We start from the raw sequence: 15523 nt of genomic DNA on the forward strand, positions 1-15523 counted from the left end.
GAACCACGTCAGTCGTTTGAGCGCGTACTTACCAGATAAGAGCAGAAAACACTTTCTTTTAATGTCACCAACGGTTCGTCTTGAGAAACAAAAATACCTGTTAGAAATTACCCACCGTTTACCAGTTCTATGATTAGAGGACAGTCAAATGGACCACCTACAGCGATTGCCAGTCGAACACAAGATAGGTATGAACAGAGCGAGATGAGCGTTGGGATGAAAAAGAAAAGGCATTTTCATGTCGAGATATCTTCTACCCACTAAGTTTACCATTTTTTGTACCTTTCTTATCATTGGTGGTCGAACTGGGAGGAGAACTTTAGGCATGCTTTGGATGAACGATGGTTTCCACTTGTCTACTGTTACTCGTGTCAACGTGATCCGTGATCGCAAAAGTGGCCCACCTGTGGAGATCGCTGCGTGAAAACTCGAGGCAGGTATACGTGTGAGTAAACCTTCGGGAGGATAATGTCACTATTGCTTTGTATCGTCACAGGTAGAATGTGCTGTTGGCCACATGTGCGTCGCATAGTTGGGAAATCTGTGCGGTTCTTGTGATATTTTCGTAGCGAGAGTTCGATTCGAAGAACGTTTTCGACGCGGCCGATCAAATCATCTTAGTTAATAAAGGTTTGTAATCTCTCCAAAAATAGGCACCAACAAATCAAATTATGTAATAAAAAATAAGATCATGATTGATATCGAGTTCTATGATTTTGTGTCGTCAGATCGATCAATTAGGTCAAATTGGATCACCAGAGAATGAGATTGGGTCAATATATGGCTTTCAATCAGGTCGGTCATAATAATATGCTCTCCCCACATAGGTCCATTGTCATGAATGAAATATGTGTCAATAATATAATGTAGGTGTGATGTTATATTCTAATATGATGAACGGGCGTAGTTATCATTCAACCAACGGGACGTACCGTCGCAACCAATCATAGTTTATGCGTAATACTTGAGCGTTACCCACGTCAATGGAGTCGATTTTGGGGTTAGAATCCATAGATAAACAACTTCGAAGATGATGGGAGGGACGAGAGAACAATTCTCTTGGATCGGTCTGATCTTTTGTCCCTTTTGATCCCGTTTGCCCTAATATCTCTGTTTTTATCCACTCGTTTCTGCTCCTTTCTTGTTAATTGCTGTTCTCTGTGTTCCGTTCTTTGTTTTCTTGATGTGTTCTTCATTTGTGTGCTTGATAGGGGTTTAAGGTTGCCTGATAACCGCTGGGGTCCATCGTTTAGGTTGTTCCATTGTGATTTTGGTCTAGTTGCGGCACGAGCCACTTTATCTGTTCCCTGTGTTGACGAGAGTCTTGTACGCCAGGCCGCCTTCTTTTTAACTTTTTCTTTGTGGCATCAATTTCTTGATTTGATTCCAGTTCTTTAGTCTGTCTTGGTGTTGTCTTTAATCCAGGGCACACATTGACTAGTTCTGTTGCGTATTTGTTGGGTGGTGGGTTTGTGGGTTCTTTTAGGTGTTGCACGGAGGTGGATTTGTGGCTCCATCCAATTTTATGTTGTCGAGTTTATTTCAAGTTAGTGGATGATGTTATGACTTGCGTGATCTGTGAATTGTAGACAATAGTGAAATTTTGTTTTTCATTTTATCTTCTTCAACCACTATATGTAATGGTATCTGACATTTGCAATAGACATGGTATTGCTGTCCCATTAAAAATTTTTAATTTCCTGTTTGTGGCGGCCCATTACATGTATTTCATTATAATAAGAAAAAGAAGAATATAGGATGATTCTCCTGCTCACATGTAACATGGCTGTTCAGAAATAGCAGATGCTCCTACCATACTGTCTGATTTCTTTATGTATTCATCTCAATCTGCTTAATAAAGGGAAGATCACTGAGATGGCTTAACCTCATTATGATAGATCTTAAGCCTCTTTATAACGAGCGCAAGAATGAAACAAAGAAACATAAAGTTATTCACTACATCAGTTGGATATCAAAATCTGTTTTAACAAGAATCTAATTGCTTTTTACTACATCATGCTTAATGTTTAGTGAAGACAGTAATTTTTTTGAATCAGGATATATGGGCTGAAATAGGGTAGAGTGATCTTGCAAGGGATAGAAGGATATTACAGCTTGGACAGGATCTTTATAGAAGGAACATAAGACTATGCCAGAGAACACATTACTGATTTTTCAATTTCTACAAGGATATTACAGCTTGGACATGATCTGCAAGGTGTGGTTGTTCAATTTCTGATTGTTTGTTTTTAGATTTTTGCTAATGACAAATGAAACTTATTTTACCTTCTTGCTACAAAATTTGGGGAGTACCCTTATCGAGTTATGTAATTTCATGAACATACCTATAGATGAACAAAAAAAGAACATGTAATTTATGTGATCTCATCATCAGTTGTCTCAGTACTTTGGCAAGGATGCCTTGCATTTGATTTAATTGATCAGGTGGTTAACTTCTCTCTTCTTTTGAATTTTTCACCAAATATCCTTTATTTATTTATTTATTTTTGCCCAATTTCTTTATTGTTCTTTTAACTTTTTAGATGTTGAAGTTGAAGGATTGAATGAACTAAAAGCTAGTAAGATGAAAATACTTGTTCTAAAGAAGCAAAATGAGTTTGATTAAATTGATAGAAATGTCCATATGGATGTTGATGTTGAAGGAAAAAAACAAATCCTTATCAATCTTATCAGCTCTTTTTTTTCTTCACTAATGAGTTATTAAGGCTTTGTCAAGTTCCAAAATATCACTTAAATTTATAGGCATTGATCTTGCTATGTTCTTGTACCTAATGCTTGCAAAGTGACTGAAATTCTTATCTGTCCTATGACTTCCTTTTAGTGTGTTGTTCCAAAAATGTTTACTTATTGGTGTGTACATGTGCATGTTTCTAGTACCCATATATTAAGTTGCATTTGCAAGTAGAATTTTTTGATGGAAGGTCAACTACCATAGTGTCCAGACTGCAGAGTAAATTGACATTTATGTATACATATTACATGGATATGTACAGACCAATGCAAAGATTTGCATGAATTCATCTAAAGCATGGTCATAAGTTTCGTTGTATGCTTGGTGATGGGGTTTCATCATCGGGTATCATATGCACATATAACTGTGATGATAAAGGGTGGTTCAGGACGAGTCTCCTGCCAATGAGGGGGTTGAGCAGGGTCAGTTCTCACAAATTTAAGCAGAAAGGTGGTCTTTTATGTTTTTTTTTTTTGGGCATACTGACCAGTATATAATGGTTTCATGTTTAAATTTTAGTGGGAGACCTAGATTTTGACTGTATTCTCAGGTATGGTGTAGTCGTGAACTTTGTTACTCATTGGAGTTGCAAGGATACTTTGATGGTAGTAGTTATTGAAGATAACATGTATGGCTTACATGTCTCTTATAAGTGTAAAGTTGAGATATTATCTGGTCATGACTTATGACAGTATTATTAACTGTTGTCATTCAGTGAGAATAATCATGTGTTTTGAAGATTTAAAATTATAACAATCATTAGGTATTTTAATTTCCGTCTCAGTTCATTAGCATTTTCTCTTGTGGTACTGTACTTCTTGGGTTGTTTGGGCTGCCAAGTTTACATTAGGTGTTTTAGTTTCTTTTTTCAGTTCAGTATTGTCTTCATTCATGGTACTGTAGTTTTTTGGGTTGTTTGGGCTGCAATAGTTTACAAGCCTACACCCGGGTGGATTGAATATGCTATAATTTCTTTCTTTTGAAATTGTTCTCTAGAGAAAGTTTCTTTCTCTCAACTTGTCTTGCACCTGATAAGTTGATCTGCATGCATTGAATCTTAGAACTTTATTCGGATAATTATAAAATTTTGGTTTATGAATAGACTGCACATCTTTTGGAAGCTTCTATGTGTTGGTTTTAATGAAAATATCATTTTCTGAAAGTTCTTTGATGTTTTGGTATAGTGTTTATCAAGGATTATCATTTGCTTATCAGACCCATATCGGTCCTGGTTGGACTGGTACGATGGTATGGGTATACCGACATATGGTATGCTGATACATACCAGCATTTCAAAAATGAAGAACAAGAAGGAGAAGAGGAAGGCACAATGGAGAAAGAGGAGGAAGGAGGTGGAAAGAAGAGGGAGGAGGAGGAGAAAGAGAAGGATGAGAAGATAGGTATGGCAGTCAACGAGCATTGGGCAACCATGTACTGCTGTATGAGGAGAAATGAGGGCTTGCATTCGGGGAGAAGAGGGCTCGTGAATGCAAGCCCTAATGGCTATTTTTATTTTTTTTAACGGTCGGGCCGGATTGGCCCGAAATGGGGTGGTCCGGATATTGGTTCATGTTCACGTACCTGTTCATGGTGGGGACAGCCGACAATCCAATTCATGCCCATGTATTGGTTCATGGTGGGGGCAGTAAGTACCACCTGTTTTGTACCAGTCCGAGCAAAACATCAATCAATGGTATTTATCTTTGTCCCTATATTTGTTTACTTATATGTGCTTTCTTAAACGTGATTTTATGGGAAATCTTGTTTTCTTAATACATCGGTTGTAATATCCCAACCAGCAGGAGATGGCTCTGATACTTGCATTCCTTCAGTGTAGGAATTTTCTTCTCTTTTAAAATCTGTTCTTGAGACTGACCAATGTACTTGTTATATGATTCTTTTCATGATACTATTACAAATTGTAACTCAGTTATTTTCCATGCATGTTCTCTTGCTTAAGTTGGTTTCCTAATTATTAGGAGAAAAGGCACATTGGATTATGGTATCTATTATTTCCTGACATCCAATCACTGATGTAGCTTATGTAGAGAATCTGACTGCAAAAATAAAGCCTTGATGAAACAAAAGGAATGCCATTTATACATAAACAGTGGAATTCTGTTGCTGGAAATATTTCCTATGTAATGAAATATATTGCATAGAGCTTAGTTTGAATACTATGTTATTTTGGTCTCTAGGTGCAATTGTTAGATAGATAGGAAGATTATATCAATCTGGCAGCAACGAGAAGCGGTCAAATGACAATTCCAGGTTGGTTTTCATTATTTTCCTCTTTATGCTACTATGTTACATAAACTTGTTTAGGACTTTAACTTCATCCTGTGGTCATGATAAACTTGTTTTAGGACTTTTCCTTCATCATATGTTCACCACAAACTTGTTTTAGGACTTCCAGCAGTTGTTCTGGTGGTCCTGTTGTTTTTACTACGTGCTACTAACACTCAAAGAACAGCATAATTTAGTAGGTTATTTAGAAAGATTGCATGCTTATGTTCGTTCATTTCTATAACAATGCTTGATGTTGTCATTAATACTTTCTGGATCTTGGAGGCACCTTGTAGTTAATAATGTCATTGGTTCATGGAAGTCTATAGCATGTTGTATCATGGATTGAAAGCTTGAGGTCAATTCCATAAATGTCTAAGAGGAAGCCTTTTTTTCCACTTTGCTTTTGAATCTAACAGTGTGCATGTCCATTTACTATGCAGATTATTGAGACCAATCTTATGTGGTCTGAACTTTTCATTTTAACTCTTGCTGATTAGTACCATGTCCTCACTCTGTCATATCATTTTGGATAGAAATTGCTAGGATTGATGTTCTGCCATGAGGCAATGATTTTTTAATTTATTTCAGAAATTACATTCGCTGTGTTTGTTATGAAAATCACATTTCTTGCAAGTACTCTGGCTGTTTTTATCACTGAAGCTTCCATTAAGAGAATAGGCAGTCCACTTGTTTTGAACTCTTAGATAAATGCTTGCGAGCATCCTCGAATTTAAGTTCCAGTTGCTAAATACAGTAAGTTGGATCCTTGGAATAGTAAAAGAACATATATGTTCCTCGTGGTTCCAGAAAGGCTTATTCTCAATGGTTGATACCATTGAAGGAGTCTTCGGAAGTTTATAGACACAGGTTGTAATGCTAGCATATGGGAGAAGACTTGGTTGAATAATATATATTAGTAAATGGCCAACAATTCGTCAATATCAATATGATGAGCAACTTGGATAATATTTCATATTTTACTTGATGGAAATTAATGGGAGGTGCAAAGACTTTCAGCAAGCTTTTATCCTATCTCGATAGACTAGATTTCCTGTATTCATATTTCTTGAAACTCCAGTGAAGACATTTGAATATGGACTTTCCATCCTAATGGTAATGCTACTGCCCATAATGCATAAGAACTATATGATGAAGACTACCTAGTTTTGAATTATTTGCAAAACAATTTAGTATTAAATCTATAAAATGCTTCTTTGTGTCCAACTTGCAGCATTTTCAATCATATTGTACAATACTTTATTTTTCAATGCTCCCTTTTGCCTGCATAGTGTGCTTTTATAATGTGCTTGTTTTTCTAATAGTGGTACCAAGAGGTAATATATGATGATCTTAAACGATACCAAATGGAAGGCTTTAGGAACATGTGTTCAAATTCTTAATGACATTGGTGAAACTTTATGGTTTTTTTAAAAAGCCTATTAAAAGATTATTTGAATATCTCTTTAGCCTTAAATGCTAATTCTTACATGTTAGCTGATTGTTTTAACATCAGATCATGTTAAAGAGGTTGTGTTGTTAAAAAAATGGTCCACATCACACAACATCTAATGCCACAAACATTGATGGTACCACCTCAGGTGCCAATTTTGGATGGAAATCCTTCCGTGTTGTAGGGATTGGAACCCGACAAGCACAAATGATAGTGTGTGTGGTTTGGTTATCAATTTTTTGCCTCCCCCACCATGTAATGAAGCAATCTTTCCAGTATTGTAGCACATAGCACAAGGCTTTTTCATCACCCACTCTCCCAATTGTGGCCTTCATCATGACATGGTGCCCAACCAATTATTTAGTTGGAGACTTGTGTGTACTCCACCATACTTTCTCACACTGCTCTAATGAATCATCCATTCCCCTCCATTTTGAGATGTAAAGATGTTCTTATCCACTTTGTAGTCCCAATGGGGCTCTACATATGAAGTAATAATGTCTCATGATAAAAGGGGTTTGATTTTGCACTGCGAATTTTAGCCTAAGAGAAAAAGAAAATTTAGCTAAAATTTGCAGACTTTATTGGGCACTAATGTGGAAAGATTTCAGTTGATGAAAAAATAATAATTTAGCTAAAGTAAGCCTTGGAAAAGAAATAAATTAAAAAAGAGTGCCTTTTAGCTTGTAGAAAGTATAAATCGGTATTGATTTGGCACTAAGAAATTTTAGCTAAAGAGAAAACAAGAAAACAGAAAGCTAAATTTTGAGGGATTCAATTGGCATTAATGTGGCAAGACATTTTAGCTAAAGAAAATAAAAAAAAAAAGCTAAATTCCAAGCCTTTTGCAAGAGAAAGAAAAGAAAGGAAAAGAAAAGAAAAGAAAAGGTACTTTCTATTTTGTAGATAAAGAAAACTTGATGGTGCAATCTGTTTCTGGCAACTGAAAGGAAGTTGCATGCTAATTGTTGTCTTTGAGATGAGATATAGCTTTTAAAAGTTGATGATCGGATGGATTCATCTGGCATTTATTTAGCAAGAAATTACAGCTGATTTTGCTTGATGAGCTAAAGAAATTTTAGCTTAGGAGAGCAGACAGAAGTTTATCATTTCTTTTAAGAGGTTCATTTGGCATAAGAAAATTTAGCTAGAGAGAAGAGGAAAAAATTAATTAAATTTCGAGGGGTTCATTTAACATTTATGTGGCAAGAAATTGTAGTTGAAGAAAAGAAGAGAATTTAGCTAAGTTTTGATTATGTGGGATCAAAAAATTTTCATGCCATGCAAAATATTACATTAAAGAGTGTCGTTTAGATTTTAGAAGAAGTTGGTGATGAAATTTGTTGCAATGGATTTTATTTTATTTTTTGTTGAAAGGGAGTTGCATGCTAACCATCTGTCTCTGAGATAAGATTAAACTTTGAAAAGTTAATGATTAGATGGGTTCATTTGGCATTTATGTACCAAGAAATTTCAGTTAATTTTTCTTGATCAGCCAAAGAAATTTTAGCTGAAGAGAACCAGCAAAAGTTTAGTTAAATCACATGGAGTTCATTTGGCACCAAGAAATTTTAATTGAAGAGAACAAAGAAGCACGAAAATTTGAGAGGTTAGTTTGGCGCTAATGTGGCAGCAAAAAGTTTCTTCTAGCTTGTAGAAAAAGAAAATTTGGTGACGCAATCTGTGACAGTCGATTCTTTTTTTTTTGAAAGGGAGTTGTGTGCTAATTTTTTTGTCATCTTTGGGATAAGATACAACTTTAGAAAGTTAGTGATTGGATGGTTGCATTTGGCATTTATGCGGCGAGAAGCTTCTGCTGGTTTTGCGTGATCATTTAGATTGGAAAGATATACTGTTTTGCAAAAGAAAAGACAAGAAAAAGCTGAAAGCAGTGTCATTTAGCTGGTGGAAAAAGAAAAAGCAATCAGCTGCAGTAGATTTTTTTTGTGAAAGGGAGTTGCATGCTAGTTTGTTCATCTTCAAGATAGAATATGACTTCAAAAAGTTAATGATTCGATCTCTTTAGGATACAGATTTAAAGGGGTTTATTTTCCATTAATTTGCATGAATTTTCTGCCATTTTCTTCTGATCAACTTAGGATAAAAAATTTTGCCTCTTGAAAGAAAAGAAAAGAAGTGAAAAAGATCATAATTTAGCTTGTAAGAAAGAAAACTGTGATGCAATTCCTTGCAGTAGACTCTTCTTTGCGAAAGGGAGTTGCATGCAAATTTATTTTGGAAATTACTGATTGGATCTCCTTCAGCATGCAATTTTAAAAGTTCATTTGGCGGACCACAAATTATAGCTAATTTTGCTGATCAATTTTTATTGGAAAAAAATTATGTGCCTTGCAAAAGTACAAAAAAGGTGGAGAAACTATTAGACTAAGACAAAAGGGAAATTGGTGACACAATCATCTGCAGTATGTTCTTTCTCATGAAAGGGAGTTGCATACTAATTATTCATCTTTGTGATAAATACAACTTTAAAAAAAGTTAATGATTGGATCTCCTTTAGCAATAGATTGTAAGAAACACAAGGAAGATGAAGAAAAGTTCAAGTGACATCAACTTCTCCCTGAGATGCATTTCCCTTTAGGTAAATAATGCATTAGAAATACCTTATCCCAGAGTAAATAATGCAACTCTGATCATGGGAGGACACATGATTGAAAACCAAAAAACCAGATTTTTTTCTGAAAAGGAAAAAATATTTACGAATTTTTTTTCCAAAACTGTAGCTAAAAAAAGTTCTGATAGGTAAGTAAGAACAGAGGCATTCCAGATGTGGCCATGAGTGCTAGTCCTTAGCGTAAGCAACTAGTAGCCTGATTGGCTTCCCTATATTATATATATTGATCTTGTACTCTGAAAGTAATTTTACATTCACTTGCTTTTGTTCTGAATCTCAACTTATTATTCACTTGCTAATGTATCTGGTGCTATTACTCAGTTCATGTTTCACTCTTTTTTCCAGGAAATAATGGTCTGCTCACCAGTCCCATGAATAATTGAGGGCTTTCTGAGGCACTATCTGGTCCTGAATCTTTTGCCAAAAAGGATGCTGCCCCATGAAGAGTTGTCCTGGGCTCCCTCACTTGAAACACCACAATGGTCACTGAGACCTCTCAGAGAAGGATTGTTATCAGTATCGGAGCTCCTTACATTAGTCACTCTGCTCCTGCTCAAAGAGTTGCTATCTGTTACAGTGCAAAGTAAAGAGACCAAGGAGAAGAAAACTCTGCCGATGGCCACTATCACTCTCTGATGTTGAGGACTCTGCAATGAACATTACTGGTCAGGTGGCATGGAATATGGAGATGTCGAGAGGAAAGTGAGAAAGATTTAAAGGTGTTTGAAGAAGTGGGGATTTGTGTACCTGTGGATTAAAGACACAAGCATTGTTGTTCAAAAAGATTAGTGGAATGCAGCAACTAGTCCGTGTATGGATGTTTGGCCCTTCTGATAGATGGACCTTTCTCTAGTGCTGGTATTTTGTGTCACTTCATTGCTTTAACTTACTCTTAGTTTACCCTTCAATAATGTAAATATTTTACATCCCCTGCAAACATCAAACACTCCTTTTAAATATATGTCAAATTTCTTGTATTTTATTTAGGTTTTGTATGCCTAAATTCAGATTAAAATAAGGATTATGATTGGAATAATTTACCATTGCAAGTTATAATGTTTCCACTACTTATAGTTGGCTACATGATGGTGCTCGACTGACATAAGAAGGACAAACACATCTGCATGTTGCTAAGCACAGAATTGAAGGACAGCAGTCCTAAATATTTTAATCGGTAGCTTCTAAAATTTCCCTGAACTACTGCTGTTCCAATTTTTATCATTCAAAATATAGCAGTTTAGCTGGCTACTCTTAAACTATCAAAATGTTGTGAAATGGATGATAAGTCCTAAGAAATTTATTGCCATTATATCATGATAATAACAGCATAAATCTCAAATCTCAATAAGGAACCAGTTATTTGTTTCGCTAATTAATCACCCTTGCCATATAGGCATATACAGAGTCTAGGCTTGGTATGATCTGCTTGCATTGGAGTGGGACAACATCACAAACCTGGACCTGGATGAATCAGGATTGCTTTAGAATAAAGCTCGCATTCAAGCAGCCAGTTTTGTGTAGCCAAAATCCAATGGATCACAAGCTGGTTTTGCATCCATTTTGTTGAGCTTATGTCACTTAACATGACCTCAAGCATCAGCTGGGCATCAGAACATTGCTGTGCGCCTGGTCATTTGCACGATCTAAATCCTCATATCTCCTTTTGCCAACCTCTGCAATTTTCCTTGTTGCTATTCCAACACGCACAGCAACCGAACAACTCTTCCACTACTGTGAAAAGAACTTGTGACCTGAGGTGTTGAGATCTCATTCCAAGGAAACACTTGTTTTAGTTTTATGGGAAGTCCATTAGAAATTGTATAATTGAAAGAATCAGACATTTTTTCTTGTGCAAAAGTACTTTTTTATTCTGTATACTTTAGCAGATGGCCAACTAACTTATTTTTGTTTATGTAGATCACATCAAGATACTGTACTGAAAAGGACTTCAGGATTAGGCAGGAGCATAAAGAATAACCAACCTTTGTTGTCCTGAGATTAGAGGTTAGATATGAACTCAAGAAACAACAATTATCATTACAGAGATACGCTGGGAATTGCTTCTGCGTTAATCATGCAGTTGGTTCTTTCCATAGTGACTTCCTTGCAGATATGAACTTCTTTGGCTGGTGGGCTGATGAACTGAGTTGGTTTCCAGGAGAGCAATGGTCTTAGCACCATGACATATTTTTCCACCAAACTTTTCTCAGCTGGAATAATTCCTTCTGGGTTTAGTTCAATGTGAAATATGGCTTCCTAATTAAGTTATGCTGGCTTTGCAGATTTTGCACTCTATATGATCATATACTTGTTGGAAGTTTGAAGAACAAGCTAGGATTGGATACTTCTAATACAGAATTTTGCTACATTTTTTAGTGATTCTTTTGTGCATGAATGAAAGAGTTAAAAATATCAAACAAAAAGATAACAGGTGGGAAATTTAAAGCTTAATATGTTTCAAGAAAAACCACTGCTTGTGTGGAGTTATGAGTACTAGAAATGAGAATACCAATCTTTTGGGAATGATTTAGTGCCATCCTTTTCGATGCTGACATTGTTTATGTTAATTTGAAATCTTATCTTTTGCTAGAATCTATCAATCTGTTATCTTTCATATAAGATGGAACTACATAAACTATCATCCAGCTTTCAAGAGATCATGCATGATTTTCTCGAATCCAAAAAAAGTAAATGATACCAATTGCCATGAGATTCTGCACATACATCACACAACTGAAGTGGATAACCAGCAGAGTTCCACTGTGAAAGGTATCAACACCAGTTGGAATTATGAATGCAGAAGAGAATTTGGATTCTAGAAGTGGCAGGTGAGTGATATATTCTCTCCCATGAACATCGTGTCACAAGTTGCCCACATAGTGTAGGAAATGGAACTCAGAATCAAACTTAATCCAGTTAAGTAGTTGTCTGCTTCGGCTGAAACATATCTCAGTTGATGTCTGTAGTTATCATCCTTCTGTTGCTTTAACCTTCTTTATTCCACTCCCTAACTTTCAAGTATCATTCCACATTCACCAATTCATTGCCATTAGTAGTTCTTTAGGAATCTCTTAAGCTTGTAATTATCCACTATGCACTCCGATCGAATCCCACAAACATGTCATTCTCTCCACGTTGTGACTTGCTCTCTTTTACAAGGTTTTGCCAAAAAATGAGGACCCAGTAAAGTTACTGCCTTAAACAGTGCTTCTCATGGATGTACAGTTGTGAAAATGATGAGCCTGTTTGCCAACTTTTCTCTGTTCTTCCTAATTTCAAGGTATTTTTTGGAGTTTTCACAAGTTTATTTTTTTTGTAGGACTTGAAATTATAGAGTATTGGCAATCTCAGCTGCAAATAATTCTGTCCTGGATTTGACCTGAGATTAATTTTGAGTGCAGATGTTAGGAAACCACTCATTTAAATGAAGTCATGGAAGCTCATAATCCAGATCTCTTTTTGTGCAAGTTGTTGCTGGTAACCGAGCATAATTTAGTGAGCAGAAATTTCAAATGAGTTTATGAGCGTTTATAATTGTCATTTCTTCCAACTTGCAAACTACAGTTTGCATGAAGTGTCAACTACACCATCAAAAGAAGAACAGTAGAAGGGCAGGGATAGAAAAGAAGAAGGAAGCTTCATGAAGGTGAAAGACAAACAAAGCACTCCTCCTTAGCCCCTGTACCTACTGATCTCCTCCTCTCTGTTTCTCTCTCCTCCAAGTCCTCCTTCCAAGTCCCAGAAACAAACTAGCTTGTAGCTCCTCCTTCTGTGCCTTCATGGAGTTCTCTGGTATTGGACATTAACTGCTACAGCAGCCTTGTCAAGGGGGGAGATCATCAAGTTGTTGGCTTTTGCCTTCTCCAGCTCAACTTCATCCAGTTCAATGATGGTCTTCACTGCTACTGGTATGTCCAAGGCTTCCATCTCCTTCTCCTTATTCTCCTTGTGCTTGCCCCAGAGAACAGAGTAGAGGCCGGCGACTATAAGGGCAGCTCCGACAACTCTGCACAAAGATGAGAATGAAGTGGAAGAGCTTGAGTCCACATTGTTGTTCGATCAAGGTGTAAAAGAACCTCCAAATCTCCTTCGAATTCTTGATCTATATGGTAGACTTACCCTCCCAAGTAGATCTTCTCAGCAAGGATAAAGGAGCCCATAATTGCTACTATGATCATCATCAGAGGGCTGAAGGCAGAGGCAAAAACTGGGCCTTTGTCCTGTATCACCAGACCCTGGACGTAGTAGGCAATGCTGGATGTCACGATCCCCTGCACATATCCAAATCCATAGGAAAATCTCATCAGCAGCTTACTAGCTAGAAAAAGATCAGCTTGAGAGAGAGAGAGAGAGAGAGAGAGAGAGAGAGACTGACAGCGTAAGCGGCGGCGAGGAGGTTCATGTCAAAGCCAATTCTCCAAACAGAAGGCTTGTGCTCCATGATCAAGGTCACAGCAGTGGCTTGCAGAGTACCCATAAAGCATATCAATGAGGTGAGGGAGAGGGGAGCATCATACTTCTTTAAGGTTGCTGCCTGTAGAGAAGGGGACCAGGGAATGAGGTCGATCGACACTCGTAAGATGAAGTACACTAAGCTCTCTAAGCAAGCAAGATCCTACCTGAAGAATGAAAAGAGAAGCCCAAGCCAGAGTCGCGATGATGAGGAAGATGCAGCCTTTGAGCCAGTCCTTGTCGGTCGAGTCGGCGGCCGCCGGCACATTCGCGTGTTGCAGTTGCGCGTGCTTGGTCCAGGCCATGTCCATGATAGGTCCCTTGTACAGGGTCATCAACATGGCTCCAGCTACCGTCACGAGAGTTCCCACCACCTTGGCTTGGCATCTCACCTTCTTCAGGTGCACCTTCTCCATCCTATTATGAATCAGATGCCATCAAATTAGCAGTGACTACGAATGCGATGGTGGAATGGAATCATGAGCTCGTCCGATCTCATCTACCTGCAAATGACGGCTAACACGAAGGTCATTGCAGGCAACATGTTGCTCATGGCGCAGGAGAAGGTGGGTGACGTGAACTTCAACCCAGCATAGTAGAAGTTTTGGTCTATCACCGGCCTGCAAATTTTGGACAAAGCACGTAAAACAACTGCTTCTGAACAACCGAAGAGTTGCAGCTTTCGTCGATGACATGATTCTGAACACTAACCCGAGGAGGCCGAGGGCAAATATCTGCATGAAGATGGAGAATGTCATCTTGGGTCGCACCTTCCTGCAACGAGGAGTGTTAGAGTTCCGTGGACAGAGGATGAAGCATCAAGTACTTGGTCATGGATCATAGCGGGGGAGGGTAACCTCTCGAGGATGAGGGCGAAGGGGGCGATGGAGAGGGTGGCGAAGGCGTGGCGGTACACGACGAGCACGTAGTGGCTCATGCCGTGGTTGAGGGAGACCTTGGTGATGATGTTCATGCCGGCGTATCCGAACTGCAGCGAGATCATGGCCACGTAGGGCTTGCACTTCTGGAAGAACTTGTTGCATCCTTCCATCTCAATCGGCGTTAGATGCGGCTGAGCAGAGCTCGGAGAAAGAGAGGAGAGCGAGTGAGAGAGAGAGAGAGAGCTGCGGAAGAACACAAGGCACGTCGAGTTGGTGTGCGCTCTCCCGAGGAAGAAGGTGATCATTTGAGCTTGCATTTATAGCCGCCACTCGAGGCATCGTCGTCCATGCAACCCGCTCATGAGGGAGGCGTCATTCTCCATGGGGCCCACAACTTCAAGGAAATGGTTGCATCCCACGTCGGAGCATCGGGTGGGGCCTCTCCGGCACCGATGGCATGACGAGGAACCCATGCACAGAGAGAGAGAGAGAGACTGGTAGTTCCTCTCGATTATATCAAGTTCAACAAGAAAATTAAGATATGGGAGCTTATGATCAATTTCTAAGTTTCACATGAACTGATTTCTAGCTGTTCCCCCCCCCCAGAAAATAAGAGAGAAGGAAGGAATTACAGGTCCTTTTCTTGAATCTTCTTGCATGGGAAGGGAACAATCTTTATGAGGCATCAGAAAACGGAACAAATGCAAGTAAACTGCACCAGGTTATCGTGGCTCAATTTCTTCCATGGTCTGCTGAGCTCCAACTTGGATCGAGATGGCAGATGATGCATGAGCAATTTGGCTCGGATTCATCAACCAAATTGCTCATCATGATTTAACATTCCACTTCGTCCCAGCCATGACATTCTCTCGGTATCAGCTTCCATGGAAACCAGTTCTGCACAGCACAACTGGTGCTGCAGTGTGCCGTCAGATACTGGATTCCTGTCATTGGTGTTATCTGCACTGTCCCTGAAACATGAGGAAAAGGGTAATGGAATTTGACATCATTTGCAGCAGACAGCCCTGATGAGATGGAGGCACCACCAGCGGGATTCTTGTGGGGCA

General features: G+C 38.4%; 1 long non-coding RNA gene and 1 pseudogene across 4 annotated transcripts; one reads left to right on the forward strand and one right to left on the reverse strand.

The window, feature by feature from the left end:
* Nucleotides 1-491: 491 nt before the first annotated feature.
* On the forward strand, nt 492-11491 carry LOC135632782 (uncharacterized). Of its 4 annotated transcripts, none has more exons than XR_010494780.1 (6): nt 892-1067; nt 2058-4445; nt 4951-5023; nt 9469-9981; nt 11041-11127; nt 11220-11491. It is a non-coding gene; the product is annotated as an uncharacterized LOC135632782 (long non-coding RNA). The 4 variants fall into 4 exon arrangements; XR_010494782.1 differs by having other exon boundaries at nt 901-1067; nt 2058-2218; nt 3937-4445; nt 11041-11491; XR_010494781.1 differs by lacking the exon at nt 892-1067 and adding an exon at nt 492-630 and having other exon boundaries at nt 11041-11491.
* A 1138-nt stretch (nt 11492-12629) lies between these two features.
* On the reverse strand, nt 12630-14755 carry LOC135633144 (WAT1-related protein At5g07050-like; annotated as a pseudogene).
* Nucleotides 14756-15523: the final 768 nt, after the last annotated feature.

The sequence above is a fragment of the Musa acuminata genome, chromosome BXJ3-3 (genome assembly GCF_036884655.1).
Source record: "Musa acuminata AAA Group cultivar baxijiao chromosome BXJ3-3, Cavendish_Baxijiao_AAA, whole genome shotgun sequence".
In the NCBI taxonomy this organism is placed as follows: domain Eukaryota; kingdom Viridiplantae; phylum Streptophyta; class Magnoliopsida; order Zingiberales; family Musaceae; genus Musa; species Musa acuminata.